Source organism: Phacochoerus africanus, chromosome X (genome assembly GCF_016906955.1).
Source record: "Phacochoerus africanus isolate WHEZ1 chromosome X, ROS_Pafr_v1, whole genome shotgun sequence".
Classification (NCBI taxonomy): Eukaryota; Metazoa; Chordata; class Mammalia; order Artiodactyla; family Suidae; genus Phacochoerus; species Phacochoerus africanus.
Window position 1 is genome coordinate 110,119,248 of NC_062560.1, and position 15,435 is coordinate 110,134,682.

Genomic DNA, 15,435 nt, shown 5'->3' on the forward strand with positions numbered 1-15,435 from the left:
AAAATGAAGGAATTATGGTAAAGTTTTGCCTTGTCATTATATTTTGTTAAGCTTTTTGAAAGACAGTATTAGCTCCAATGTATGGTGTGTTCATTCAGCATGTGTTCATTCAGCAGATATTTTTAGAGAACTTACTATATTTTAGACACCATGTTACACACTGAGGATACAGCTGTAGGCAACATGGACCCTGCCTGCATGGAGCTTGTGGGCTAATTAGAAAGATAACCAATGAAAGCAGCAATTACAATAATGTGTGAAGCATTCTATAAAAAGTTAACTTCTCAAGGAACTGTGAGACTACGATGGAGGGACATTGTTCCTGGACTTGGGAGTGGGAGTGGAGTTAGGAAGACTTCCCAGGGATGGGCAGATTTCAGCTGACACTAGAAGGATGACTTAGTCTGGCAGTATGTGGGCAGATGGGAGTTCCTGTCAGTACAAACCCATGCAACAGGCAAAGCTGTGAGACTTTGAGTAGGGTACACACAGGGGACCGAACCAAGTTCATTATAGCTGGAGTATTAGTGTAAAAGAGAGAGAGGTCTGGTTTAAAAAAAATGAGGTTGGGCGAGTAGACAGATGCCAGGCCATAAACAACTTGCTAAAATGTATTAATAAGTTTAGACACTTTCTTTAGGTAATGAGAAGCCACTGAAGGTTTATGAGCAGGGAAGTGATATGATAGATTTATGCTTTAAAAAGCACATTCCAGCTGCAATGTAGAGAACTGACTGGAGGAGGGGGGAGAAGTAGAGGCAAGGAGACCAAGGAGGTAATTGTAGTAGTCCAACTGGTCAATTATGGAGAGGAGTGTTAGTCTACTGCACAGTGATGGAAATGGAGAACAGTGGAGAGGTTCAAGAGACATTTAGAAGATAAGATGAACAGGACTTAGTGATTGAATATGGGAAAGGATGAAAAGGTGTCAAGGATGAGTCCTTTGTTTAGGGCATAGAACTCTGGGTGGTCGGTGATGTCATTCACTGAGGTACAGAACAGAGGAGAAGGTGCACACTTGAAAGGCTATGGGGAGGGGAAGGAAATGAGTTCAGTATTGGTAATTTTGAGTTTGCAGCCCATGTAGTATATCCAGATGGAGATGCCTAATCAGCAATAGAGGAGAGAGGCTTGGGCTGGAAATAAAACTTGAGAGTCACCATCATTTAGATTATACTTGGAATCACCAGATAAGATCGCCAAGGCAGAGAATGTGGGAAAATAAGTTAAAAGTCCTGAGGCCCAAATCCTGAGAAATCCAACATTTAAAGTTTAGGTATCTTCAACAACAACAAAACAACCCAATCTAAAAATGGGCGAAGACCTAAATAGACATTTCTCCAAAGAAGACATACTGGATGGCTAGTTGGCACATGAAAAGATGCTCAACATCATTGATTATCAGAGAAATGCAAATCAAAACTACAATGAGGTACCACCTCACACTGCTGATGGTCATCAGTATGGTCAGACCAATGATGGTCAGAATGGCCTTCATTACCAGGTCTACATATAACAAATGCTGGGGAGGGTGCGGAGAAAAGGGAACCCTCCTGCACTGTTGGTGGGAATGTAAATTGGTACAACCACTAGGGAAAACAGTAGGGAGGTTCCTCAGAAAACTAAATATAGAACCACCATATGATCCAGCAATCCTACTCCTGGGCATACATCCGGACAAAACTATGATTCAAAAAGGTACATGCACCGCATGTTAATAGCAGCACTATTCACAGCAGCCAAGACATGGAAACAACCTAAATGTCCATCAACAGATGAATGTATTAAGCTGTGGTACATATATACAATGGAATACTACTCAGCCACAAAAAAGAACAAAATAATGCCATTTGCAGCAATTTGGATGCAACTAGAGATTTTCATACTAAGTGAAATAAGTCAGAAAGAGAAAGACAAATATATGATGTCACTCGTATGTGGAATCTAAAATATGTCACAAATGAACCTATCTACAAACAGAAACAGACCCAGACAAAGACAACAGACTTGTGGTTGCTAAGGCGGGGGTGGGGGGGGGAGTGGGATGGACTGGGAGTTTGGTATTAGTAGATACAAACTATTAACATTTAGAATGGAGAAGCAATGAGGTCCCACTGTATAGTACAGGGAACTATATAATTATATCCAGTCTCTTGGGATAGACTATGATGGAAGACAATTTAAGAAAGGGAATATGGTGACCCAGGAATGACCAGGTCACTTTGCTGCACAGCAGAAATTGGCATAACATTGTAAATCAACTATACTCTAACAAAAAATTGAAAAAAAATAAAAGTCTAGGTATAGGAGAATGAGCACCCAAATGCGACTGAGAGGGAGAAGCCTGGGAGAGGGAAATCAGAAAAGTTGTATCATAGAAGACACAGGAAAGGAATGTTGTTTAGCAAAAGGGAGTAGTCAACAATGTAGTGGGGAGTTCCCATTGTGGCTCAGGGGTTAACGAACCCAACTAGGATCCATGAGGATGTGGGTTCTATCCCTGGCCTCATTAGTGGGTTAAGGATCTAGCGTGGCGTGGCTGTGACTATGGCCAGCAGCTGCATCTCTGATTTGACGCTTAGCCTGGGAACTTCCACATGCTGCAGCTGTGGCCCTAAAAAGAAAAAAAAAAAAAAGAGTCTAATGAAAATAATAGGAGGAAGACACTGGGCTAGGAGTTCTAGCTTCAGCTGAAATATTAGCAATCACAGCTCTAATATTCTGTGATTCTATCCGCTCCAGATGCACCCCAATCTAGACTTACCCTTATGGCGCAAATGAACCTATCTACAAAACAGAAATAGACTCAAAGACATAGAGAACAGTCTTGTGGTTGCCAAGGGAGACGGGGAGGGAGTGGGATGGATGGGGAGTTCAGGGTTAGTAGATGCAAACGATGACATTTAGAATGGATAAGCAATGAGGTCCTACTGTATAGCACAGGGAACTACATCCAGCCTTTTGGGATCGACCACGATGGAAAGATAATATAAGAAAGAGAATGTATATATATGTATGACTGGGTCACTTTGCTGTACTGCAGAAATTGGTACACATCTGTAAATCAATTATACCTTAATTTTTTAAAAAAGGAGAAAAAGATAGATTTATTCTACTTAACTAACATTACCTCCAAATGGTTCCTGGTATGGACCTTCCTTCTTATATTGTCAACCTCATGTTAGTTTCATTGCATACCTTTCTTTGTGTCCACCAAAATCCTTCCAAGTCAAACTTGAATTCACCTTCTCTCAAAGGCCTTCCTTCACTCCAAGTCACTTTGATGGGACATGGCCCTCTGTCTTTGTTTTAGCAATTATCACACACTACTTCTAACCTAAATAGTTTTGAGATAGGTTAGTCTTATCGCCCTAGTGAGACTGTAAATTCTTTTAGAGCAGCAACTACGTATTTACTTGCCTGTTCACTCCCACATGCCAGACACAGACTACATGCTCAGAAACTACCTAATAAAAAAGACTTTTCTCCTAAAACTGGTGTGTAGCCTTCCTTTTTAGCCGTTAAGTCAGCAAGACCAAGCCCTGTACTCTGTTATTTGTGGTATGCTTATTGCAAAAGATCTCCATTCTATGGTATTTGCCATAGTTAATGGGGCGAGGCAGGGAGATGTCAATATTTTAGTTGCAGTAAAGCACAAAAAACAGGCAAATGCCATGGGAAAGAAAACAACAGCAGACACTGCTCAGGAATCCGAGACCTTTATTGGAAACCCTCAAACCCCAGCATGGGCCTGGGGAATGAACATTTCACACTGAGAGGCACTCATTTTTAAAGAAGGTCAGAGCTAGTGAACTGTGATGCTTTAATGGGGACAATATAAAAATCATACATTTTTGAAACAAGGGCTGTTTGAATGATTTGCCTTGGCTTATGATGCATTTACCCTAGAAGGAAAGCAGGTAAACATGGCTGAAACTCATATTAAGCTACAAAAATTGACGGGGCCAATTATCTTCCTCTGGAACTCAGCCCACATAAGGAGGAAGAGAATAGAAATGGTTTGGAAATGGAAATGGGACACTGACAGAGAGATGAGTGGCATCAGGCAGTCTCTGATTTTCACAGTGGCCCACTGAGAAGAGGGGGTCCTTCCGAGGGAACAAAATTTGACTGAAATCAGTCAGCTTTTACCAAGCATCTTTGGTTCCTACAAGCCTTTCTGTTTAGCCCTTTTGTGGATGATATTAAAATAAAGTGTTCCTGGTCCTTGCTCTGTAGAACCCTAGAGTGTAGCTGATGGAGCCTAGACAAAGATAACTGAAATAACAAAAGAACACTTACCATGTGGTATGAATAGGAACAAAATGCAAATTACAGTATCTAGGAAATGGAGACTCAGGGAATTACATGATGTGTGTATATCCACACATGTACACATGCCCACTTGTGTCTGTTGGGGAAGTGATGGTACAATAATCTGGGAAATGGAGCTTCATCCTGATGAAGTGTATGAGCTGGCATGTTGGAGGAAATGGAGCATTCTCTGTAACTATATGAGCAGTGGCTGCAGAGGCAAAAATAAAATGGGGCATGTAAAGAAAAGGATTTTTAAAATTAGGCTATTTAGGAAGTTCCTGTTGTGGCACAGTGGAAACAAATCCGACTAGGAGCCATGAGGATGCAGGTTCAATCCCTGGCCTTGCTCAGTGGGTTAAGGATCTGGCATTGCTATGAGCTGTGGTGTAGGTTGCAGATGTGGCTTGGATCTGGGTTGCTGTGGCTATGGCATAAGCCAGCGGCTATAGCTCCAATTCAACCCCTAGCCTGGGAACCTCCATATGCCGCCGGTGTGGCCCCAAAAAGCAAAATTAAATAAATAAATAATAAAATTAGGCTATTTAGACCAGTGGGTCTTTGTGAAAAAGGCTGGCATTGGGGAGCTGGGCCAATAGGCATGCAAAGGTTGGTGGTGAGGAAAGAGTTGGATTGATCAGTTGAGATTAGTTGGAGGAAGAGCTTCAAAATCCACAGCTAACATCATACTTAATACTGAAAGACTGAAAAGCTTTCCTTCTCAGATCAGAAAAGAGACAAAGATGCTTGCTTTCACCAGTTCTATCCAACACTGTACTGATGGACCCAGCCCAGTCAATCAGGCAAGAAATAAGAGGCACTCAGATTGGAAAGGAAGAAATAAAGCTATCTCTATGTTCAGATGACATGATCTTGTACAGAGAAAACCCTAAAGAATCCACTTAAACAATCTACTATAACTAATAAACGAGTTCAACAATGTTGCAGGATACAAAATGAACATAGAAAAATCAATTGCATCTTGCAATGAACAGTCAAAAAATGAAATTATAAGACAGTTCATTCATAAGTCTGGTCACTTATGATGGAGCATGATAATGTGAGAAAAAAGAATGTTTACATGTATGTGTAACTGGGTCACCATGTTGTACAGTAGAAAATTGACAGAACACTGTAAACAGCCTATAATGGAAAAAAAATAAAAATCATTATATATATATAAAAAAGAATAAAATGTTTAGGAAAAAAATTTTTTTGTCTTTTTTAGAGCTGTACATGCAGCATATGGAGGTTCCCAGGCTAGAGGTCGAATTGGAGCTGTAGCTATTGGCCTACACTACAGCCACAGCAACCCCAGATCCGAGCTGCGTCTGCAGACTACACCACAGCTCATAGCAATGCTGAATCCTTAACCCACTGAGCGAGGCCAGAGATTGAACCTGCAACCTCATGGTTCCTATTGGGTTCATTTCCGCTGAGCCACGATGGTAACTCCAGGAATAAATCTTAAAAGAAGTGAACGACTTACAGTCTGAACTACAAAGCATTGTTAAAGGATATTTGAGATCTAAATAAATGGAAAAACATTCCATGTTTATGGTTGGAAGATTTCATATTGTTAAGATGGCAATATTGCCCAAATTAATCTACAGATTCAACAAAATCCCTATCAGAATCCCATCTGACTTCTTTGTAGAAATTTACAAACTGATTCAAGTTTCCCAGAACAGCCAAAGCAACCTTGAAAACAAAGTAGGAGGAGTCACATTTCCTGGTTTCAAAACTTACTAAAAAGCACTCATAATCAGGACAATATGAGAGTGGTACAGTATAGACATATAGATCAGAGGAATAGAATCGTAAGACCAGAAATAAAACCATATGTCTAGGATCAACTGATTATTGTTCGGTCATGCTTATGGCATCTGGACCAGGGATCAAACCCATATCACAGCAGCGACAGAGCCACAGCAGTAACAAAGCTGGATTCTTAACCCACTGAGTCACAAGGGAATTCCTAGAATCAACTGATTTTTGACAAGGGTGCCAAGACCACTCAACTGGGAAAAACATTCTTTTCAATAAAAAGGTGTTGGGACAGCTGGATAGCCACATGCAAAAGAATCAAGTTGGACCCTTACCTCACATTCTACACAAAAATTAAAATGGATCAATGATCTAAACGTAAGAGCTAAAACTATAAAACTCTTAGAAGGAGAGGTCATTGAGGTAAATCTTCATGACTTCAGATTTTGCAAAGAATTTTTCAATATGACACCAAAATCATGGGCAGAAACAACAATAGATGACCGGACTGCCTCAAAATTTAAAACATTTGTGCTTCAAAGAATGCCATGAAAAAAGAGAACCAGTAGAATGAGAGAAAATATTTGCAAATCATATATCTGATAAGGGATGTATATCCAGACTATTAAAAAACTTAGAACTCAATAATAAAAATCAAATATCTCAATTTAAAATATGGTCAAGTGGCCAGATATATGTGCAAGTGTATAATTGAATCACTTAGCTGTACAGCACAAATTATCACAAGATTGTAAACCAACTATACCTCAATAAAACTTTAAAAATATGGTCAAATGGGAGTTGCCTGGTGGCCTATCGGGTTAAGGACTCAGCATTGTCACTGCTGTGGCTCGGGTTGCTGCCATGGTGTGGGTTTGATCCCCGGTCCAGGGAACTTCTGCATGCTGTGGGCGTAGTCAAAAAAATAAAAATAAATTAATTAAATAAAATAAGGTCAAATGATCTGAATGGACATTTATCCAAAGATGATATACAAATGACTGATCAACACACGAAAAGATATACAACATAATTTGTTATTAGGGAAATGCAAATTAAAACTACAATAAGATACTATTTCATACTCACTAGGATACAATAAAAAAGATAAGCATGGAGTTCCCTTCGTGGTGCAGCAGATACAAATCCGATTAGGAACCATGAGGTTGAAGGTTTGATCCCTGGCCTCACTCAGTGGGTTAAGGATCCGGCATTGCTGTAAGCTGTGGTGTAGGTCACAGATGTGGCTCAGATCTGATGTTGCTGTGGTTGAGGCATTGGCCAGCAGCTGTGGCTCCGACTGGACCCCTAGCCTGGGAACCTCCATATGCCATGGGTGTAGCCCTAAAAAAAAAGCAAAAAAAAAAAATAGAAAAATAAAAAGATAAACAATAACAAATGTTGGAAAGGATGTGAAGAAATTGGAACATTCACATATTTCTAGTGGGAATGTAAAATCCTTCAGCCACTATGAAAAAACATCTAGTAATTCATCAAATTGTTAAATATAGTTGTCATATGATCCAGAAATCCCACTCCTAGTTATATATCTAGGAAAAACCAAAACATATGCCCATACAAAAGTTTGCAGACACATGTTCAAAGTAGAACTATCCGTATAGCCCAAGAGTGGAAACTCAAATATCCATCAACCGATGAATGAGTAGACAAAATATAGAATATTCATCATACAAGGGAATATTACTCTAAAAAAAAGAATAAATTACTGATACCAGTTCCAATATGGATTGACCTTGAAAACACTTTTCTAAGTGAAAGAACAGTCACATCAGACCACATATAGTATGACTCCACTTACATGAAATGCCCAGAGCAGGCATATTTATAGAGACAAAAAAGCATATTAGTGATTGCTAAGGGATGGGGCAGGGAGAGGGGGAATAGAGAGTGGTTACTAATGGGTATGGAGTTTCTTTTAGGGGGAATAGAAATTCTAAAATTAAAATGTGGTGATTCTTACACAACCCTGAATATACTAACAATCATAGACTATCTACTTTTAAATGAGTGAATTATATATGAATTATATCTCAAAACATATAATGAGTTGAATTGTGTCTCCCAATAAGACATACTAAAATCCTAAGCACTGGCACCTGTGAATAGGACCTTATTTATAAATAGGGCCTTTGCAGATTTAATCAAGTTAAGACAAAGTCATTAGATCGGTCCCTAATTCAACATGAACGGTAACCTTACAAGAAGAGGAAAACCTGGACAAAGACACATGGAGAAAATGCAACGTACGACAAAGGTACAGATTGGAGTGATGCAGCTACCAGCCAAAGAACACCACGGGTCGATGGCCACCACCAGAATCTTGGAAGAGACAAGGGGTGATTGATTCTACCCACAGTCTCAGAGGAAGCATGGCCTTGCTGACACCTGGATGTCAGGCTTCTAGACTCCATAACTGTGAGAGGATAAATTCCTGTCCTTTTAAGCCACCTAGTTTGTGGTACTTTGTTATAATAGTCTTGGCAAAATTATAAAGCTATTAGAACATAAATAAAACAACACAAAGAAGTTTTGACTTGTATTGCAATACCAGAAATAACACTGGACTGAAAGTTAAAAGACCTAAATTTTTTGTCCTAATTCTCTCCTGACTCACTGTATGACATTAAGTAAGTCACTAACTCTCTCTGAGCCTCCGCTTTCTGGTTTAAAACATGCAGGGATTGGGTTGCATAATCATTAATGTGCCCTTAAGGATGGCATTCCCCACCATTAATAGAGTTCATTTTACAATTCCAAAAATATTAGCATGGAGTTCCAAATCCATATGACACCAATAAAAAGTAAGTGAAATATTGTATAATCGAATTAACTCCTTCCATCTTGAAGCTCTTTTGCTCATCTTGAAATCTCACTAGAACTAAAATCACCCCCATTTCTTCTTAGCTCCTATAGGAAAATGAAATCATTCCCCTAAGCCTTGTAGAACAGGACATAGTTTCTGAGACACAATATAGTTGTGAATTAAACTCCATTTGTCCTTTTTCTTATACCTTATAAAGGCAGAACTTCCTTTCCAGCATTGTGTTAATATAAAACCTATGTGGTGCCAATAACTAAGCCTCATTTAACCAAAGAAAGAAAAGTAGCATTGTCCTAGTTCTTGTTCTACCTGTATTCAAAGATGCTTTATGTAGTTTGCATACCATTGGTTTTGATATGCATTAAAGAAATCTTGAGCTGATCTTCCCTTTGTTATTAAAAATGTATAGCATACAGTTGCACAACTCAGCAAATGTTCAAAATGACTTCCCCCTCACCTTTCTATATTTTAAACACTTGGAACATGATACTCTTTATGTTTCATTTTTAAAATTTTTATATTTATTTATTTATCTTGGTCTCTTTTGGGCCACACCCGCAGCATATGGAGGTTTCCAGGCTAGGGGTTGAATCAGAGCTACAGCTGCCCGCCTACACCACAGCCACAGCAATGCCAGATCCAAGCTTCATCTGCAACCTACACCACAGCTCACGGCAATGCCGGATCTTTAACCCACTGAGCGAGGCCAGGGATCGAACCTGCAACCTCATGGTTCCTAGTCGGATTTGTTTCCACTGTGCCACGACAGGAACTCCCCTTTATGTTTTTTTAAAAACTTTCTTTTATCTCTCCCATGGTCCTTTCTCTTTGCAAGAACAGTCACTTGACACTCCTGACACTGGCAAACTCCATTGTAGCTCAAAACACGGAGTATGCATCAGTTGTTGAATTGTACACATGCCATAAAGATGTCTTTTCTTTAATACATAGCCCCATATGAAGTTTAAATTAAGTTCCAAGATCACAAACGAGTAGAATGTTCTTTCACAGGCTGAGTATTCAGGAAGCAGTTGTATATTTAGCTTCAAAATAATAAACTCTCCTAAGTGCTAATCATTGGCTTTTTGGCAACTCATTATGGTTTCCACTTAATAGTTTGCCTGTTGCACTTAAGATTTTACAACTTACTGTTGTTAATTTGTATCAAAACTTTTTTTTTTTAGGGCCGCACCAAACTTTTTTTTTTTTTTTAGGGCCGCACCTGCAGCATATGGAAGTTCCCAGGCTAGGGGCTGAATTGAAGCTACAGCTGCCTGCCTATATCACAGCCACAGCAATGCAGGATCCGAACTGCATCTGCAACCTACACCACAGCTTATGGCAATGCCAGATCCTTAACCCACTGAATGAGTCCAGGGATCGAACCTGCAACCTCATGGTTACTAGTCAGATTCATTTCTACTGTGCCACAAAGGGAACTCCCAAAACTTTTTATCCTAGGTATTTATAAAGTGGCATTTTCAATTTCATGATTTAGTAGTTAGTTTTACATTTATTCAGTTATTCATGCAGTATGTATTTGTTGGGTATGATGTGAAGTTTCACACAGACTGAATTTTACAAATTAAACCTCGTTTCAGTACAATACATGAATGGCTGGCTATACAGAAGAAATCTACAGTGGACCCTTCTGTAAAGTAAATAATCATTTGGTAAAGAGATACCTCTACCCTAATGTGTGAATTCTACCAAACATTTAAAGAGTTAATACCTATCCTCCTCAAACTATGCCAAAAAATTGAAAAGGAAGGATCACCGCAAAATTTGTTTTATGAGGCCAGCATTACCATAATACCAAAACAAGACAAAGACACAAAGAAAAACTACAGGCCAATATTCCTTATGAACACAGATGCAAAAATCCTCAAAAAAAAAATACCAGCAAACCAAATTCAACAATATATTAAAAGGATCATACATCGTGATCAAATAGGATTTATTTCAGGTTTTAAAGATGATTCAATATTTGCAAATCAATAATGCAATACACCCCATTAGCAAGACAAATGATAAATATATGATGATCTCAGTAGGTATAGAAAAAGCATTTGACAAAATCCAAATGCTGTTTATGATAAAAACTCTCAACAAAGTGGATATAGAAGGAACGTATCTCAACATAATAAAGGTCATATATGACAAACCCAAAGGTAATGTCATTCTCAATGGTGAAAAGATGAAAGCATTTCTTCCAAAATCAGAAACAAGACAAAGATGTCCACTCTCATCACTTTTATTCAATATAATATTGGAAGTCCTCGCCTCAGCAATCATACAAGAAAAAGAAATAAAAGCATCCAACTTAGGAAGGGAGAAGTAACACTGTCACTGTTTGAAGATGACATGATACTACACATAGAAGACTCTAAGGACTCTACAAAAAACCTATTCGAATAAATGAATTCAGTAAAGTTGCAGTATACAAAATTAACATATGCAAATCTGTTGCATTTCTATACACTAGTAATAACCTATCAGAACGAAATTGAGAAAACAATCCCATTTAAAGTTGTATCAAAAAAATAAAATACCTAGAAATAAATTTCACCAGATGAGTGAAAGACCTGGACTCTGAAAATTATAAGACATTGATGCAAGAGATTGAAGACAACATGAATAAATGGAAAGATATATCATGCTCATAGATTGGAAAATTAATATTGTTAGACTGTCCATACTACCCAAAACAATCTATAGATTCAATGTTTTCCCTATCAAAATACCAATGACATTTTTCACAGAACTAAAAAAATAATCCTAAAATTTCTATGGAATGACAAAATAGCCAAAACAATCTCGAGAAAGAAGAACAAAGCTGGGAGTTTCTGTTGTGGCTCAGCCGAAATGAATCCGGCTAGTATGCATGATGATGCAGGTTCGATCCCTGGCCTCGTTCAGTGGGCTAAGGATCCGCCGTTGCTGCGAGCTGTGGTGCAGGTTGCAGATGTGGCTCGGATCCAGCGTTGCTGTGGCTGTGGTGTAGGCTGGCAGCTGTAGCTCCGATTCAACCCCTGGCCTAGGAACTTCCATATGCTGCAGGTGCAGCATATGGAAAAAAAAAAAAGAAGAAGAAGAAGAAGAACAAAGCTGTATCATGCTCTCTAATTTCAAACTATATTACACTACTCAACATTTTAAAAAAACCTGATTAAAAAACAGGGAGAAGACCTGGCTTTTTTAGACACATGATAAGATGCTCCATACCATTAAACATCAGAGAAATTTAAATGAAAACTACAATGAGGAGTTCCCGTCGTGGCGCAGTGGTCAACCAATCCGACTAGGAACCATGAGGTTGCGGGTTCAATCCCTGGCCTTGCTCAGTGGGTTAAGGACCCCGCGTTGCTGTGAGCTGTGGTATAGTTCACAGACGTGGCTTGGATCCCTGGTTGCTGTGGCTCTGGCGTAGACTGATGGCTACAGCTCCAATTAGACCCCTAGCCTGGGAACGTCCATGTGCCGTGGGAGCGGCCCTAGAAAAGGCAGAAAGACAAAAAAAAAAAAAAAAAAAGCTACAATGAGGTATCATCTCACCAGTCAGAATGGCCATCATCAAAATTCTACAAATAATAAATTCTGGAGAGGATGTGGAGAAAAGGAATCCTCCTACACTGTCTGAGGGAGTATAAATTGGCATAGCCACCATGGAAAAGTCTAGAGGTTCCTTAAAAAACTAAAAATAGAGTTACCATATGATCCAGGAATCCTACTCCTGGGCATATATCCAGAGAAAATTCTAATTTGAAAAGGTACATGGACCCCAATGTTCATAGCAGCACTATTTACAATAGCCAAGATATGGAAGCCACCTAAGGGTCCATCAATAGATGAAAGGATGAAGATTTAATTACGCATTACACTGTGCAATGTCCACTGTCCACACACAATGGAATATTACTCAGCCATCAAAATTCATGGGGATGTAACGTACAGCACAGGGAATACAGTCAACAACGTTGTAATAACTTTGTGTGGTAACAGATGGTTACTAGACTTGCTGTGGAGATTGTTTTCATAACACACATACATAAATGAGGAACTGCTATGTTGTATACCAGAGAACAATATTGTATGTCACCTATACTTCAATTAAAACAAAGTAAAACAAAATAAAATTCGGATCCTAAAAATCTACCCACTCTGTGTTTAGAAACATCCTAGGGTCCGCAGAACATCCACAGAAAAGACAACCTTGAGTTTATAATAAAAAGATAGAAGCTACATGACGAAATTAACCACTGTGAGGAAGAGTCAGCTATCACAATAAACAGCAGGATTAGCACCCAAGAGGCCCACAAAATAAACAGGTGACAGAGATTATAAAATAGCTATGTTTACAATAATTAAGGAGACAAAAGCATAGGATTTTGAAGAAAAGGCATGAATTCAAAAGAGAAACAAAAAGAACTTCTTGAAATAAAACATACAGTTACTGGAGTCCCCATTGTTCTCAGCGGTTAACGAACCTGACTACCATCCATGAGGACGCGGGTTCGATCCCCGGCCTCACTCAGTGGGTTAAGGCTCTGGCATTGCTTCAGATCCTGTGTTGCTGTGCTTGTGGCGTAGGCCAGCTGCTACGGCTCCAGTTAAACCCCTAGCCTGGGAACTTCCATATGCCATGGGTGCAGCCCTAAAAAAAAAAAAAAAAATTCAGTCATTGAAATTAAAAACTGAATAAAGAACTGAAGACTAAACACAGCTGAAGAGAGACTCTTTAAAGAGTAGAAGTTAGCCAAGAAAATTAATTTAGGTTAAAATGGATGGTTGGAGAATGTGGGTGATGAAAATACCAAACTATATAATAAGCAGGATATAATTAAGGAGATAGTATTATTTTAAAGGTCACACTTACAACAGATTGAAAATGAGTTACAGAATAAATGATGAGAGAGAATGAGGAAGAGGCAATATTTGAGGAGATAATGGCTGGAAATTTTATAGAACTGAAGAAAGATCTGCATTCGCAGAACAAAGAAGCACTGATTCTTAAGATTAATAAAAGCAAACATATATCTATACACAGCATAGTGAAAATGTAGAATACCAAAAGTAAAGCCAGCTACAAAAAAAGTCCTACAAATGATGACAATTACACCGACAACAGAAGCTCAAATGAAAACAGCTTCAAAGTGATGATAAAAAAATACCTGCTTCTGGAGTTCCCATCGTGGCTTAGTGGTTAACTAACCTGACTAGCATCCAGGAGGACATGAGTTCCATCCCTGGCCTTGCTCAGTGGGTTAAGGATCTGGTGTTGCCGTGAGCTGTGCTGTAGGTGGCAGACAAGGCTTAGATCCCATGCTGCTGTGCCTGTGGCATAGGCCCTCGACTACAGCTCTGATTCAGCCCGTAGCCTGGGAACCTCCACATGCCACTGTTGCGGCCCTAAAATACAAAAATAAAATAAAACAAAACAAAACAAAACAAAATAAAATAAAATAAAATAAAATAAAAAATCTTAAAAAAAAAAAAAAATACCTGCTTCCCTGAAGCCTACTCCTGGCTTAACTATCACGGAGTGGGAGTAACAAAAGGCACTTTCAGATAAACAGGACTGAAAGCATTTTCTATTTACAAACCCTCACTGAAAGAGCATGAGAAAGTGTAGGGCACAAGAAAAAATGGTGAAGAGTTTCCTTGTGGCTCAGCAGGTTAAGGATCTGGCATTGTCACTGCAGAGGCCCGGGTCGCTGCTGTGGTGTGAGTTTGATCTCTGGCCCAGGAACTTCCACATGCCATGGACACAGAATATACCAAAATATACCAAAAGCTGCTGAATTTTACATGTTAGAGGACTTGCACAATATATAAATTATACAAATGAGTTGTATGTGAATTATATCTCAATAAATATGTTTTCAAAAAACAAAAAAAAGTCCAAATATGTTGGTAACCACATAAATGATAATGGATAAAATGTGGCTATCACAGGTTCACATGGCTTTGGAGGCAAGCGGTTAAATTTTTGGTTAAAAATTTCCAAAAGTGTATAATCTAGATTTTACATAAAATATTCCAGAAAAAAGTGAAAGGACTCTTTTCAACTTATAATTTTGTGAGTCTAGTACACTTTGACACCAGTGACAGTGCAAAAGGAGGACAAAAGCAGGACAATATGACTTAAGATCACTGATTTTTTTTAAAATCCTAAATTCAATATTAGTAAACCCAGTAAGTATTATAATTTTTAATACTTTATGACAAAGGAGTATTTATCCCAGCAATGCAAAGTTAGTATAACATTAGAAAATCCATGTAATTCACAAAATTAAATGCCCAAAGAATAAAATTTATCAAATCTCACTAAACATGGAAAAAATAATTGCTAAAATTCAACACCCATTCATATAATTACAAAATAACTTCTTAGCCAACTTGGAACAAAAGAAACTTCCTTAATTCGATAAGAGGTAACTACCAAAAACCTGCAACATTAGAATGTGAATGGTGAAACATTAGAAACAAACGCATTAGTGCCAGAAAACAAA